The 9,202-nt window shown below is 42.3% G+C and overlaps 1 pseudogene; it reads right to left on the reverse strand.

Annotated features, from left to right (window-relative positions):
- Positions 1-2,779: 2,779 nt before the first annotated feature.
- On the reverse strand, positions 2,780-2,882 carry LOC130304955 (U2 spliceosomal RNA; annotated as a pseudogene).
- Positions 2,883-9,202: the final 6,320 nt, after the last annotated feature.

Here is a 9,202-nt window from a genome sequence, read left to right on the forward strand (position 1 = left end):
AAGCACACACTTACCTGTGTTGCCTGCTGACGCCTCCTTGGCTGTCCCCAAACGGTATAAAACCAACAGCCACGGGAAGCTGTAAGGATAGAGGACATACCTGCATCCTATTGGACTCACTTGTCTTGGTTAAATCCAGCTTATTTGAAAACTTATGGTGCTGCTTCTGACAAGGCTGTTCTTTGGTGGGCCTAGGTGACATCACAATCTCCATGGTTACATACACAACAAAGGTCAGATGTTGTTTACACCTGGCCATGCCAGTGGTATTGAGTAGCATATCACAGTGCTAAGGTTCCTGGATGCAACAATCTTTCAATGGGGAATAGTCGCACTGAGTTTGTCAAGTGCACCCATGTTTGCAACTCCAACAATACACACATATGTATGTATGTGTGTATGTGTGTATGTGTGTATGTGTGTATGTGTGTATGTGTGTATGTGTGTATGTGTGTATGTGTGTATGTGTATATGTGTATATGTGTATCTATCTATCTATCTATCTATCTATCTCTTTCTCTCTCTCTATATGTATATATATATATAAATTTTTTTTCTTTTAAATATATATATATATATATATATATATATACATATATAGAGAGAGAGAGAGATGGAAATACTTTTTTAAACATGTTTTCACCTTTTTTTTACCTTCTTTTTTTCTTCTCTCCATGTTTTCCTTCTTTCCTCCTTTTTTCCTATGCTGCTGCTTCTTATTTTACTCCTTTTTCAGACCCTATCATTGCACTATTGCTTATTCAATACCACCAGCAGATGGAGACACTATATTACAACATTAGTCGTGAGCAGCAGTTTGTACAAACAAATGCCTCATAGCTGATGTCCTATCCATTATTGCAATGGATGGCTGGCTGGCAACATTTGTTTTAATTATTCCAATACCACAGTACCAATGCATGGTCAATCAACAGCAATGACACCCCCATGTCAATTAACAAGATTCAGCACCCACTACCTGAAAGACAGCTACCTATCATGTCATGTCCAACCTGCACAGGTGTGCTGGTTGCTGAGCTTATTCAATTAAAGAGGACATTCAGCAGCAGCAGTCCTGTGCCTGGTCGCTCCAACAGGGGCCAGACACAAGCGGCACCACCTATTGTCTTTTGCCTGCAGTAGGGGCCCACTGGACTAGCCAGCAAGCAGCTGCAGCAAATAAACAGGTAATCTTTCTTTCCAACACTGAACCCTGGTGGTGCATTTAATATATGCTACCAGATAGGGGACATATCAGATATTAAACTGATATAACCAAACACCACATTTGATACCAGCCAAAAGGAAGAATGAGAAGTGATAACTGTGAAAGGGGAGGAACCAACGCTGTCCCCTTCACATGCACCATCACTACTTGTAGGAAGGGAGGCTGGCTGGCAGCCTCCCATACACACTCTGGCTGGGTGGCAGTCACCCACCAGTACACACAGCAGACCCTAAACCCATATCATTATTGCTAAGCAGGAAGATGGGAGTCCATTTCACTCTGATGGACCATTTTTAAATGCAATCCATAACCTGGCTTTGGCAGGAACCCTTCTTACTCCTCCTACTTGCATTTGATACTGGGTTTAGGATCTGCATAGGAAACACACACACACACACACACAAGCACACACTTACCTGTGTTGCCTGCTGACGCCTCCTTGGCTGTCCCCAAACGGTATAAAACCAACAGCCACGGGAAGCTGTAAGGATAGAGGACATACCTGCATCCTATTGGACTCACTTGTCTTGGTTAAATCCAGCTTATTTGAAAACCTATGGATCTGCTGCTTCTGCTCATGGCAGTGCTGCTTCTGACAAGGCTGTTCTTTGGTGGGCCTAGGTGACATCACAATCTCCATGGTTACATACACAACAAAGGTCAGATGTTGTTTACACCTGGCCATGCCAGTGGTATTGAGTAGCATATCACAGTGCTAAGGGTCCTGGATGCAACAATCTTTCAATGGGGAATAGCCGCACTGAGTTTGTCAAGTGCACCCATGTTTGCAACTCCAACAATACACACATATGTATGTATGTATGTATGTATGTATGTATGTATGTATGTATCTATCTATCTATCTATCTATCTCTTTCTCTCTTTCTATATGTATATATATATATATATATATAGAGAGAGAGAGAGAGAGAGAGAGAGAGAGAGAGAGATGGAAATACTTTTTTAAACATGTTTTCACCTTTTTTTTAACCTTCTTTTTTTCTTCTCTCCATGTTTTCCTTCTTTCCTCCTTTTTTCCTATGCTGCTGCTTCTTATTTTTCTTCTTTTTCAGACCCTATCATTGCACTATTGCTTATTCAATACCACCAGCAGATGGAGACACTATATTACAACATTAGTTGTGAGCAGCAGTTTGTACAAACAAATGCCTCATAGCTGATGTCCTATCCATTATTGCAATGGATGGTTGGCTGGCAACATTTGTTTTTATTATTCCAATACCACAGTACCAATGCATGGTCAATCAACAGCAATGACACCCCCATGTCAATTAACAAGATTCAGCACCCACTACCTGAAAGACAGCTACCTATCATGTCATGTCCAACCTGCACAGGTGTGCTGGTTGCTGAGCTTATTCAATTAAAGAGGACATTCAGCAGCAGCAGTCCTGTGCCTGGTCGCTCCAACAGGGGCCAGACACAAGCGTCACCACCTATTGTCTTTTGCCTGCAGTAGGGGCCCACTGGACTAGCCAGCAAGCAGCTGCAGCAAATAAACAGGTAATCTTTCTTTCCAACACTGAACCCTGGTGGTGCATTTAATATATGCTACCAGATAGGGGACATATCAGATATTAAACTGATATAAACAGACACCACATTTGATACCAGCCAAAAGGAAGAATGAGAAGTGATAACTGTGAAAGGGGAGGAACCAACGCTGTCCCCTTCACATGCACCATCACTACTTGTAGGAAGGGAGGCTGGCTGGCAGCCTCCCATACACACTCTGGCTGGGTGGCAGTCACCCACCAGTACACACAGCAGACCCTAAACCCATATCATTATTGCTAAGCAGGAAGATGGGAGTCCATTTCACTCTGATGGACCATTTTTAAATGCAATCCATAACCTGGCTTTGGCAGGAACCCTTCTTACTCCTCCTACTTGCATTTGATACTGGGTTTAGGATCTGCATAGGAAACACACACACACACACACACACAAGCACACACTTACCTGTGTTGCCTGCTGACGCCTCCTTGGCTGTCCCCAAACGGTATAAAACCAACAGCCACGGGAAGCTGTAAGGATAGAGGACATACCTGCATCCTATTGGACTCACTTGTCTTGGTTAAATCCAGCTTATTTGAAAACATATGGATCTGCTGCTTCTGCTCATGGCAGTGCTGCTTCTGACAAGGCTGTTCTTTGGTGGGCCTAGGTGACATCACAATCTCCATGGTTACATACACAACAAAGGTCAGATGTTGTTTACACCTGGCCATGCCAGTGGTATTGAGTAGCATATCACAGTGCTAAGGGTCCTGGATGCAACAATCTTTCAATGGGGAATAGCCGCACTGAGTTTGTCAAGTGCACCCATGTTTGCAACTCCAACAATACACACATATGTATGTATGTATGTATGTATGTATGTATGTATGTATCTATCTATCTATCTATCTATCTATCTCTCTTTCTATATGTATATATATATAGAGAGAGAGAGAGAGAGAGAGAGAGAGAGAGAGAGAGAGAGAGAGAGAGAGAGAGAGAGAGATGGAAATACTTTTTTAAACATGTTTTCACCTTTTTTTTTAACCTTCTTTTTTTCTTCTCTCCATGTTTTCCTTCTTTCCTCCTTTTTTCCTATGCTGCTGCTTCTTATTTTTCTTCTTTTTCAGACCCTATCATTGCACTATTGCTTATTCAATACCACCAGCAGATGGAGACACTATATTACAACATTAGTTGTGAGCAGCAGTTTGTACAAACAAATGCCTCATAGCTGATGTCCTATCCATTATTGCAATGGATGGTTGGCTGGCAACATTTGTTTTTATTATTCCAATACCACAGTACCAATGCATGGTCAATCAACAGCAATGACACCCCCATGTCAATTAACAAGATTCAGCACCCACTACCTGAAAGACAGCTACCTATCATGTCATGTCCAACCTGCTCAGGTGTGCTGGTTGCTGAGCTTATTCAATTAAAGAGGACATTCAGCAGCAGCAGTCCTGTGCCTGGTCGCTCCAACAGGGGCCAGACACAAGCGGCACCACCTATTGTCTTTTGCCTGCAGTAGGGGCCCACTGGTCTAGCCAGCAAGCAGCTGCAGCAGTAAATAAACAGGTAATCTTTCTTTCCAACACTGAACCCTGGTGGTGCACTTAATATATGCTACCAGATAGGGGACATATCAGATATTAAACTGATATAAACAGACACCACATTTGATACCAGCCAAAAGGAAGAATGAGAAGTGATAACTGTGAAAGGGGAGGAACCAACGCTGTCCCCTTCACATGCACCATCACTACTTGTAGGAAGGGAGGCTGGCTGGCAGCCTCCCATACACACTCTGGCTGGGTGGCAGTCACCCACCAGTACACACAGCAGGCCCTAAACCCATATCATTATTGCTAAGCAGGAAGATGGGAGTCCATTTCACTCTGATGGACCATTTTTAAATGCAATCCATAACCTGGCTTTGGCAGGAACCCTTCTTACTCCTCCTACTTGCATTTGATACTGGGTTTAGGATCTGCATAGGAAACACACACACACACACACACACACAAGCACACACTTACCTGTGTTGTCTGCTGACGCCTCCTTGGCTGTCCCCAAACGGTATAAAACCAACAGCCACGGGAAGCTGTAAGGATAGAGGACATACCTGCATCCTATTGGACTCACTTGTCTTGGTTAAATCCAGCTTATTTGAAAACTTATGGTGCTGCTGCTTCTGATCATGGCAGTGCTGCTTCTGACAAGGCTGTTCTTTGGTGGGCCTAGGTGACATCACAATCTCCATGGTTACATACACAACAAAGGTCAGATGTTGTTTACACCTGGCCATGCCAGTGGTATTGAGTAGCATATCACAGTGCTAAGGGTCCTGGATGCAACAATCTTTCAATGGGGAATAGCCGCACTGAGTTTGTCAAGTGCACCCATGTTTGCAACTCCAACAATACACACATATATATGTATGTATGTTGTATGTATGTATGTATGTATGTATGTATGTATGTATGTGTATCTATCTATCTATCTATCTATCTATCTCTTTCTCTCTCTCTATATGTATATATATATATATATATATATATATATAATTTTTTTTTCTTTTAAATATATATATATATATATATATATATATATATATATACATATATAGAGAGAGAGAGATGGAAATACTTTTTTAAACATGTTTTCACCTTTTTTTTACCTTCTTTTTTTCTTCTCTCCATGTTTTCCTTCTTTCCTCCTTTTTTCCTATGCTGCTGCTTCTTATTTTTCTTCTTTTTCAGACCCTATCATTGCACTATTGCTTATTCAATACCACCAGCAGATGGAGACACTATATTACAACATTAGTTGTGAGCAGCAGTTTGTACAAACAAATGCCTCATAGCTGATGTCCTATCCATTATTGCAATGGATGGCTGGCTGGCAACATTTGTTTTAATTATTCCAATACCACAGTACCAATGCATGGTCAATTAACAAGATTCAGCACCCACTACCTGAAAGACAGCTACCTATCATGTCATGTCCAACCTGCACAGGTGTGCTGGTTGCTGAGCTTATTCAATTAAAGAGGACATTCAGCAGCAGCAGTCCTGTGCCTGGTCGCTCCAACAGGGGCCAGACACAAGCGGCACCACCTATTGTCTTTTGCCTGCAGTAGGGGCCCACTGGACTAGCCAGCAAGCAGCTGCAGCAAATAAACAGGTAATCTTTCTTTCCAACACTGAACCCTGGTGGTGCACTTAATATATGCTACCAGATAGGGGACATATCAGATATTAAACTGATATAAACAGACACCACATTTGATACCAGCCAAAAGGAAGAATGAGAAGTGATAACTGTGAAAGGGGAGGAACCAACGCTGTCCCCTTCACATGCACCATCACTACTTGTAGGAAGGGAGGCTGGCTGGCAGCCTCCCATACACACTCTGGCTGGGTGGCAGTCACCCACCAGTACACACAGCAGACCCTAAACCCATATCATTATTGCTAAGCAGGAAGATGGGAGTCCATTTCACTCTGATGGACCATTTTTAAATGCAATCCATAACCTGGCTTTGGCAGGAACCCTTCTTACTCCTCCTACTTGCATTTGATACTGGGTTTAGGATCTGCATAGGAAACACACACACACACACACACACAAGCACACACTTACCTGTGTTGCCTGCTGACGCCTCCTTGGCTGTCCCCAAACGGTATAAAACCAACAGCCACGGGAAGCTGTAAGGATAGAGGACATACCTGCATCCTATTGGACTCACTTGTCTTGGTTAAATCCAGCTTATTTGAAAACCTATGGATCTGCTGCTTCTGCTCATGGCAGTGCTGCTTCTGACTAGGCTGTTCTTTGGTGGGCCTAGGTGACATCACAATCTCCATGGTTACATACACAACAAAGGTCAGATGTTGTTTACACCTGGCCATGCCAGTGGTATTGAGTAGCATATCACACTGCTAAGGGTCCTGGATGCAACAATCTTTCAATGGGGAATAGCCGCACTGAGTTTGTCAAGTGCACCCATGTTTGCAACTCCAACAATACACACATATGTATGTATGTATGTATGTATGTATGTATGTATGTATCTATCTATCTATCTATCTATCTATCTCTTTCTCTCTTTCTCTCTTTCTCTCTTTCTCTCTTTCTATATGTATATATATATATATATATATATATATATGTATATATATAGAGAGAGAGAGAGAGAGAGAGAGAGAGAGAGAGATGGAAATACTTTTTTAAACATGTTTTCACCTTTTTTTTAACCTTCTTTTTTTCTTCTCTCCATGTTTTCCTTCTTTCCTCCTTTTTTCCTATGCTGCTGCTTCTTATTTTTCTTCTTTTTCAGACCCTATCATTGCACTATTGCTTATTCAATACCACCAGCAGATGGAGACACTATATTACAACATTAGTTGTGAGCAGCAGTTTGTACAAACAAATGCCTCATAGCTGATGTCCTATCCATTATTGCAATGGATGGTTGGCTGGCAACATTTGTTTTTATTATTCCAATACCACAGTACCAATGCATGGTAAATCAACAGCAATGACACCCCCATGTCAATTAACAAGATTCAGCACCCACTACCTGAAAGACAGCTACCTATCATGTCATGTCCAACCTGCTCAGGTGTGCTGGTTGCTGAGCTTATTCAATTAAAGAGGACATTCAGCAGCAGCAGTCCTGTGCCTGGTCGCTCCAACAGGGGCCAGACACAAGCGGCACCACCTATTGTCTTTTGCCTGCAGTAGGGGCCCACTGGACTAGCCAGCAAGCAGCTGCAGCAGTAAATAAACAGGTAATCTTTCTTTCCAACACTGAACCCTGGTGGTGCACTTAATATATGCTACCAGATAGGGGACATATCAGATATTAAACTGATATAAACAGACACCACATTTGATACCAGCCAAAAGGAAGAATGAGAAGTGATAACTGTGAAAGGGGAGGAACCAACGCTGTCCCCTTCACATGCACCATCACTACTTGTAGGAAGGTAGGCTGGCTGGCAGCCTCCCATACACACTCTGGCTGGGTGGCAGTCACCCACCAGTACACACAGCAGGCCCTAAACCCATATCATTATTGCTAAGCAGGAAGATGGGAGTCCATTTCACTCTGATGGACCATTTTTAAATGCAATCCATAACCTGGCTTTGGCAGGAACCCTTCTTACTCCTCCTACTTGCATTTGATACTGGGTTTAGGATCTGCATAGGAAACACACACACACACACACACACACACACACACACACACACAAGCACACACTTACCTGTGTTGTCTGCTGACGCCTCCTTGGCTGTCCCCAAACGGTATAAAACCAACAGCCACGGGAAGCTGTAAGGATAGAGGACATACCTGCATCCTATTGGACTCACTTGTCTTGGTTAAATCCAGCTTATTTGAAAACTTATGGTGCTGCTGCTTCTGATCATGGCAGTGCTGCTTCTGACAAGGCTGTTCTTTGGTGGGCCTAGGTGACATCACAATCTCCATGGTTACATACACAACAAAGGTCAGATGTTGTTTACACCTGGCCATGCCAGTGGTATTGAGTAGCATATCACAGTGCTAAGGGTCCTGGATGCAACAATCTTTCAATGGGGAATAGCCGCACTGAGTTTGTCAAGTGCACCCATGTTTGCAACTCCAACAATACACACATATGTATGTATGTATGTATGTTGTATGTATGTATGTGTATCTATCTATCTATCTATCTATCTATCTCTTTCTCTCTCTCTATATGTGTATATATATATATATATATATATATATATATAATTTTTTTTTCTTTTAAATATATATATATATATATATACATATATAGAGAGAGAGAGAGATGGAAATACTTTTTTAAACATGTTTTCACCTTTTTTTTACCTTCTTTTTTTCTTCTCTCCATGTTTTCCTTCTTTCCTCCTTTTTTCCTATGCTGCTGCTTCTTATTTTACTCCTTTTTCAGACCCTATCATTGCACTATTGCTTATTCAATACCACCAGCAGATGGAGACACTATATTACAACATTAGTCGTGAGCAGCAGTTTGTACAAACAAATGCCTCATAGCTGATGTCCTATCCATTATTGCAATGGATGGCTGGCTGGCAACATTTGTTTTAATTATTCCAATACCACAGTACCAATGCATGGTCAATCAACAGCAATGACACCCCCATGTCAATTAACAAGATTCAGCACCCACTACCTGAAAGACAGCTACCTATCATGTCATGTCCAACCTGCACAGGTGTGCTGGTTGCTGAGCTTATTCAATTAAAGAGGACATTCAGCAGCAGCAGTCCTGTGCCTGGTCGCTCCAACAGGGGCCAGACACAAGCGGCACCACCTATTGTCTTTTGCCTGCAGTAAGGGCCCACTGGACTAGCCAGCAAGCAGCTGCAGCAGTAAATAAACAGGTAATCTTTCTTTCCAACACTGAACCC

The sequence above is a fragment of the Hyla sarda genome, unplaced genomic scaffold (assembly GCF_029499605.1).
Source record: "Hyla sarda isolate aHylSar1 unplaced genomic scaffold, aHylSar1.hap1 scaffold_130, whole genome shotgun sequence".
Classification (NCBI taxonomy): domain Eukaryota; kingdom Metazoa; phylum Chordata; class Amphibia; order Anura; family Hylidae; genus Hyla; species Hyla sarda.